The 8,335-nt window shown below is 43.7% G+C and overlaps 1 long non-coding RNA gene across 1 annotated transcript; it reads right to left on the bottom strand.

Annotated features, from left to right (window-relative positions):
* Window positions 1–1,737: 1,737 nt before the first annotated feature.
* On the bottom strand, window positions 1,738–7,528 carry LOC123362894. The gene is made up of 3 exons (XR_006576632.1): window positions 7,395–7,528; window positions 2,297–2,503; window positions 1,738–1,832 (listed from the first exon to the last, which is right to left on the bottom strand). It is a non-coding gene; the product is annotated as an uncharacterized LOC123362894 (long non-coding RNA).
* Window positions 7,529–8,335: the final 807 nt, after the last annotated feature.

Raw genomic sequence — 8,335 nt, 5'->3', positions numbered from 1 at the left:
CTTGGGTCTAAGGCTTGGTCTACACTACTAACTTATATCAGTATAAATATGTCACTCGGGTGTGCAAAAGCCACACCCGTGAGCAACAGTTAGACCAACCTAACTCCCCAGTGTAGACAGCGCTATGGCAACAGGAGGGCTTCACTCACCTCCATAGCTACCACTTAGGGTGACCAGATATTATAGGGACAGTCCCGATATTTGGAGCTTTTTCTTATATAGGCTCCTATTACCCCCCACCTCCTGTCCTGATTTTTCACACTTGCTATCTGGTCACTCTACTACTGCCTCTTGGGTAGGTGAGTACCTACGCCAATGGAAGAAGATCTCCTGTCAGCCTAGGTAGCTTCTTCACGAAGCGCTAAAGCGGTGCTGTAAGTGTGGACAGACCCTAAGTCTGCCCTCATTAACATCTGTCAAATCCCACTGAACTAGTCATTTGGGAATGCACGGGTCTATAACTCAAGGTGGCTTTGATGCCACAGAAACTGCTTGCAAACGCTTCCTGCTTGTTCAACCCCACTAGCGCCAGATGGGATGGTGGTGCCCTGGTGGAACCTTGGTAGTACCATCGTCCTAGCATTTCTTGGAGAGAGACAAAGGTTTCCCTAGGTATTGCTGTTTCATTCCAAACACTCTCCAGCTATGGTGTCTAATAAATATTTCTGTAGAGCATGGAGAATATTCTTGGAATGATGCTCTGATGGGCTGCTCCGATATGATACCATGCCTGTGCTCTGCTCTGTGCTCTAGATACCCCTTGATAACTAGGTAGAATTCAAGGTACTGGTCACTATATGCAAAAGGCCAGAATCTTTAGGAACAGCTTCACTATCTCCAATCTGCCATACAATCTAGTCTCATCTGGAAAGTTGGACCCCTATGTCCCACAGTTGAGGCTTACAGGGCATTCAGGCTCACACCTTCAGAAATATGCTTGAATGTGAACTAAGCTGTATTTAGAAGGAGCTGCAAGATGCACCTCTTTGCTCAGTCCTTTCAGTCTGTTTAAACAGTGAAATCCTAGGTTCCGAGCTGTCTGGTCAGATTAAAAGCTTCAGGCAACAGGGATGCATGACAGTTTGCTCCTGTTAACATGATAATGACTCAGCAGAAGCCAAGAAAGTTAAACCTAGAATCTATGGTGACGGGCCCCACTAAGTGTCTGTAATAAATAAAAGAAATAAGAAGTAATAATAAAATATAGCCTGTGTTACAGTGCCCAGCCAATAACATAATAGCAATAGAATTAAACATTTGGGTCCTAACCCTGCAGTGGCCTCAGGAGCTGAGGACAGTGGGGTGGAGTGGGCAAAATGACCCACAAGGAGCTATTATGCCAGCCAGGGAGCACTAGTGTTCTGATCATACCCCCCACACCAGCAGCTGTGAAGAGGGGATGGCATACAGCCTGATATGCAAGCATCCCACTCAGGGATTTCCTTACACTATGTAAATCCCCAGATGACCAGTTACTATCCTGCCCCTTTCTGACCACTTTCTCTTTTTGGCCCTTAAATGGGATCTCTTTTGAGACCCACTCACTTAATAAAGAAGATTCACCTGCAAAGAGGGCTATGAGATCTCATTAATCGCAGTTATTTAATTCAAAATGGCACACTACCATCCCATTCTGGTCTCGGTCTCTTCCTGCTCCCTAAACTCAGTGTTCTAGTTTCTATTCTTCTGTGTGTGGGTACCTAGCAATTTTGTTCAGATTGTTGCGCAGAGACGGCAGTGATGTTTATGATGGATTCTTGGAGCCCAAGTCCTCTTTTGATGCGGCTGAGCAGCGCCTCAGCGAGTATTTGCAGACTGGCGATTCTGTTGTGCTAAAGAGGAAAACGTTTTTTCAAGCTCACCCGCAGCCCAGCAAAACCATACGTGAGTATGTATGTTGTGTGTGGGTCCTGGCCCAGGACTGTGAAGTTGGAGACGTTATGATGAGCATGCTCGTAGAAATCAGTGGCGCACTGCTGAAGTGTATGGTGGACTGCAATGGGAAATGGATCAGGCCCCTCTCCAGACACATGTAAAATAGATCAAGGTATTTGTAATTAGATACTGTGCATTGGAAGGTAAAGGACCAAACAGACTGAGGTTGTAAAGCCACCGTCCCCTCCCACTGACAGCTGTGTAGAGATGCTGTGTTCCCTAGTGGGATCACCCAGAAGCTAGAGGCACAATGCCTTCCATGGCCACCCAGACACCCTGTAAAGGGTGCAGCATGTACACCCACCCACCCACATTTTGGCAGGTTTTGGGGGGGCCATGACTCCCCTCCTCTCATCCTTACCTCACCAACGCACTTTGGGCAGTGCAATGCTGCGACTGATGTTAGACTCAGAGAGTCCATGCGCTCTCCAAACATGAGGATTGGGACTGGGATTGCGACCAGCCTATGCGCAAGGGAATGAGGGGACTTAAGGGACAGACCCCTTTCTCCTGAGTCTCCGCCAAGGGCTGAGTTCAGTCTAGCACCCTGTGTAGAACTGAGATCTTCCTATGAAGAGAACAGCATCGCAAGCATATGGTTAATGACTCATCCCAAATGGAAAAAACAGCATTTGTTATATTTTATGAAAATTTTATACATCTAAGGTACTGTACATCTGTTGCTGTTTAGGCTGACATGTATGTAGCGATTGGCAGAACAAGCTCTCTGTAGGGATGAGTGAACTCCAAACCAAACCACAGAACTTTCAGACACTGAGGCTGCTTCTTGAAGGCAAAAAAAAAATAAAATAAAATGCTCTGCTGAAATGCTGCCTGGCTGAGCAATATGTGAGGGTGAGATGTTGTGATTCCTTTTAAGGAGGCAATACAATACAATAGGACTTGTTTGTACAGGGGCTCCTGCACTCAAAGTACCACCAAACAGTGTAGTGTGAGAGAGATGCTAGAGAGAGAGAGGAGAGGTGAAGAGTTGGGCACGACAGCTAGCGGTGAGCTAACCTCAAAAAGGGCAGAGCTACAGCTCAGAAACTCATCACAAAGTCCAGGTACTCAGCAGAAGCCTATGGAATATGAGCACACTGAACCATTTCAAGTTTTCTCTCCTGCACCCCTCCCAGAGGATGTAGCTATCTGCCCTGCCTCCTACAATGGCAACTCCTCTCCAGGGCAAGGCTTGGAGTTGTACTAACATCACTCTGGAAGCAGCAGCTGGGTGGCAAGAAGGCAGGTAACATCACAGCTTGGCTTTCTTGCTGCAACAGGATCCAGCTATGTAGCTTATGATGGCTCTCCCCCTAGCAGCTGAAGAATAGAAGAGATTCATGTCCACTCCCTCATAAAGAGTACATGCCAATGGGGGTAAGGCTAGCTCAGTGGTTTGAGCATTGGCTTGCTAAACCCAGGGTTGTAAATTCAATCCTTGAGGGGGCCATTTGGGGCAAAAAATCTGCCTGGGGATTGGTCCTGCTTTGAGCAGAACCATGGATTACATGACCTCCTGAGGTCCCTTCCAATGTTGGTATTCTATGATTCTAATGGGGTGGCATACTGAGAGGGGAAGGTAGAGAATTGCCAGCCCTTTTCTAAATATGGAGAAGGTTTTGTGGGATGGGAGGGAAGTGTGAAGATTTGGGAAGGCCCTTATGGGTTAGTCATCTGCAACAGTGACTCTCACATAGGCAGAATGAAGGGGAAGTTGTACAAAGGGAGTAGAGTAAATGAAAAGTAAGTTGAAGGCTAAACATGGTAAAAACAAGTATATTTGCAGCTGAATTATTCTGAGGGTAGAACATCAGGCTGTAGTAATGAGAAAAAGAACGAAGAGTGGGGCTTGGAGCCAGTCTGAGGCCTAGAAGAAAAAGACGGCTTTAATGGGGTATTTGAAACTTGGAAGGAACCGGAGGGAGGCAGTCAAAGTGAAAAAGACACATGAGAGTCACTGTTCAGGGGAGATAGAGTGAGTGATAAAACTGGGGGAGCAGAGGGGACTGGGGCAGCTATGAGAATAGAGACTATGTGTACAATTAATCGAGGCTGAGCTTTGAAACCCTTTGGCTCTTTTTGCCACCCTCAGGTTGTGAGTAACTCCTATTGAAGTCAGTCAGGCCAGTTCTGAATCGGACTGAGTGATGTCTATGAAGCTAGTGAAGGTGATGGAAGATGGTGTGGCTGTAGGGGTGTTTGGCTGTTCTGGTTTGGCAGGGCTATAACAGTGGGTGTTATAGAAACCAGTGTCTCCTTCTTAAACAAAGATTTTATATTTAGACAGAGATCCTCTGGAGCATCCAGAAGTTAGAAGCTACTTTCATTTAATCCTTCATGTTAGTCTACACTATAAATAGTTTAAAGTAGTAAAGTTTGGGTTCAGCTATACAGTATCTCATCTCCATTTTCTGTACACAGAATATACAGATATTTTGGCTCTCTTTTAAACTGGGGGACACCATCACCTTGTTACACACCATTCCTAACAAATTGCTTCTGGAAATGATGTTGAATGTCTAACAATGTGGATTGACTGACACTGTGATTTCCTTCCTGGCAGTGCCCAGTGAATGACATCAAAATATTGACAGTTTCCAACAGTTCATCATGCTGTACCTGGTGAAGCAGTAGCCAGGTATTTGGGGGATAGCCCTAGGCAACCTCTGGTGCTACTTATTTCAATTCTGTTTTATCTCTCCTGATATGAGCAGAAGGTCCAATCCTGGGAGCTGCTGAGTACCTTCAGTGCTCATTGACTTCAACATGAAACACTGGCATCATCTAAGAGTTACAGTATGTTAATATACTTCTTTCATCTTCTTTAACTGCATTTGTATTATGTTTTCTAGTTTTTTCATCTTTTTTTCTAAAATAAACGTGTCACCATGTTTCTTAATAGTAGATATCAATAGCACCAACATATCACGCATGGAGAATCCAACAATGTTAAACTAGTTTCTATGTAGCAAGAGAGTTGTGTCAAGCTTCTGGCTAACACCACAAAGTAGAATGAACTTGGTAGTCTTCACCCAGTATATAGTAGACACTGAAGAGCATTGTGCAGTTCTGCCAGTAAGGTCAAATGATCTTTTGTTGCTGTGGATAACAAGTATGACACTTATCATAGGATATTACAGTACCAACAACATATTGTAAAACCAGAGTTGTGCTTAAACACAGTGTGGATATATTGCCCTGTTAAAGCCTATCTGGTGTCTCCCTTAAAAGCCCATAATTACACTTCATCTGAATCAGCCTATTTCCCAAATTCCAGAGTTTGGCAGGATACCTACCCCCAGAGCTTAATAGGTTTGAATGACTTTAAAAATATAGCAAATTATCTTTCTTCATAGGTTTAGCAACAGGCACATTTTACTGAATCCTTTTAAGTAATAATTTGTGCTTCCGAATCTAAGAAGCACTTAAAAATCAAGTTACTCATTATTAACCCCTTATCTAACACCATGCTCACCTATTAACTACTAAGAGGCCCTATAAAAAGTAGAAACAAAATATGAAAAGAATAAATTCAACAGAGCACTAAAATCAGTATCAGCAGAGCAGCTTCTTTGCTTTTCGTAACTAAGCATGCTTGGTAATTGCTGTTCTGTACTACATTATTACTAAAACAAAGCTATTTTTAATATAGTTTGATGTAAATTCTCTTTATCTGAAACTATTCCTTCAGGGTGTACATTACACTACAGTAGTCCAGGAATCTATTAACACCATCAAAGTAATAGAAAAATCTATTTAACCTTTGTGTAAATACTGTAGCTCTCTTTTTGGAAGGTTGTGAAATTGCTATTTCTGCATTTCTTCTAGCAAAAATCTGATTTCCGTGCTGCTAATCTCCAATGTCTGATCAGGCTTGGCTGAGCAATATAAGGAGAGACAACAATTCCTATCTTTCAATATAAAAGATTGTGGGGGCGGCTTTTTAGCATTGACATTAGACAAAACTCTACAGTAGCCTATTCAGAAAGTAATGAATAATTAAAAAGTAAGGCCCTGAATCAGCAAAACAATTAAGCATGTGCTTAAAGTTGAGGTGTGTTCAGCTGGCTTGATAAATCAGGATCTAAAAGAAGTCACATTCATCCCAAATTCTGAATAGTTAAGAAAAAAGGAAGGGGGGTGTTAATTAGCATAAGATGGGGAAATATCTTTAAAGGGGAGCAGGTGTAAATAGTATTGTAATCAGCTGTATCAGATAAGAACCTCCATTTATACGAGGTGCTTGATAGATAGATAGATAGATAGATAGATAGATAGATGTCTCATTCACTTCAATGGGAATTTTGCCTGGGTCAGAAGTACTGAGTGCCAAATAGTGTGCCTCCTTGCAAAACCTAATAATCTAACAATAGGTTACAGCCTTTCATTCAATTTTCCCAAAGTGCTGATTTCTTCTTGTTGCGTTGATCCGGCCTGTAAACATTAGAGATTAGCAGCATTTGCTAGAATATCATGAAACAGAAGCAGCAGTCTTGCACCATGTCCAAATGAGGGTTACAGTATTTAGATGAATGCTTACCCTCTCCTGCTCTCCTCCTGTTCATCATCCTGGTCCCTTCTCTTTTGCCCAACCATGTTTGTTTCCTCCTCACCCTAGTCACTGACTTAAAGGTGTCCTGCTTTATTTTCTTCTCTGAACCCTCCCTCCTGTCTCTTTGATAATATAATTCTTTCTTTCAGGCCCTTTCTTTCTCTTATTCTTAGTCTCTGTGTCCTTTCTGCCCTTATTACAAACATTCCTCTTTGTTCCTCTTTCCTCTCCAGTAACAGCACATTTCCCTCCATCCCTTTTCCTCAAAACTCCATTAGCACGCCGTTCATGCCCTCTGCCTTGACATCCTTTGCACTAACACTCTGGTGTACCCATTGCAACCTGACTTCTGATGCCTCCATTCAATTTAACTCCCATTATCTTCAATAACTTTCACCTTACTAAAACTAAATGCCTATTTTCATCTTCATTGATTTGTCTCCTGCTTTTGGTCCTGTTGATCATTCCTTCTTCATCAACTTGCTCTCCTCCTTGGGCTTTTGCACATCTCCTGCTCTCTCAGCATTCTTCACTGATTCCTCATCCACATTACATGGCCTAACATGGCCAATTACCACCCCGGCCACTTGGCTTATATCTTGTGCCCTTTTGTCTGTGTATGTGCCTGGTTGTCTTTTACATACTATGCCTTCCTTGGTGGTTGGAAGCTACATAGCTCATTACACATGCTACCAAAAATATGGTAATCATCTCAGAATGGCTACAAGTGAAGTGTTTATCTTTCCCCCTTTATCTTTACCTCACAGCATCCATTTCTTTAAGGTGACCAGACAGCAAGTGTGAAAAATCAGGACTGGGTGTGGGGAGTAATAGGAGTCTATATAAGAAAAAGACCCCAAAATTGGGACTGTCCCTATAAAATCGGGACATCTGCTCACCCTACCTTTCTTCTTGATTTCATTTTAAACTTTCACCATCCTCCTGGTCTCTCGGATTCAGAAATGTAGGCGTCATGCAGAGGAAGTCCTATGGAGCAATCCTATCCTTAAAATTGGTGGCAAAACCTTGAGGTGGAAGGACTGGGATGGATAGAGAAATTACAACTGTATTGCAGCTAATTGACAATGATACATTTAAACCATCTTTATCAACAATTTGTCTTCCCCTGCTCTGGAGCATGGAAATATCTTTAGTTAAAGCATTTACTTACTGGACGTATTGGGAACTCCAGAGAGTCCAGAACTTTTATTATTTTGAAGACTCCTTCTCGGATTTACTCAGCCAGTGAGATCATTTTACAATTTTCTGACCCAAAAAATTCTTCCTAAGACTGATAATGTGAGAGTTGCTTGGAATAGAGATTTAGATACATAACCATCTCTGACCCAATGGAATACAATTGTATCTAATGTTAAAAAAGCAACTCTAGACCTGAGACTTTGGTTTATCTACCAAAACATACTTTTTTGAATATACTGGTCCCCACATAGGCCACGGGTCCCCAAACTTTTCAAGGTCACACCCCCCCTCACCCCTGTCTGTGTCCCCTGCCCTCCCTTCCGCTGGAGCTGGGTCCGGGATCGGGGTCGTGGCTCGCAGCAGGAGGAGGGGGACACACAGACGGTGGTAAGGGGGGGTCAAGGCTGTGGCTGCAGCTGGGGGTGGAGATGGGGCCAGGAACAGAGCCACAGCCGGGGGCCAGGCCGGGAGTGGAGCCGTGGCTGGGGGCTGAGGCTGGGACCAGGGCTGGGAGCAGAGTCCCCGAACATTCCTCCACATCTCCCCTAGGGGGGCATGCCCCACAGTTCGGGGACCTCTGGCATAGGCTAATGATAACGGGCCTCATAAATGCTGACTGCTGTTGGAAATGCAACTCCCTTGGGG

This window comes from Mauremys mutica, chromosome 2 (assembly GCF_020497125.1).
Source record: "Mauremys mutica isolate MM-2020 ecotype Southern chromosome 2, ASM2049712v1, whole genome shotgun sequence".
Taxonomy (NCBI): Eukaryota; Metazoa; Chordata; order Testudines; family Geoemydidae; genus Mauremys; species Mauremys mutica.
This window is presented reverse-complemented; position numbering and strand designations above follow the sequence as displayed.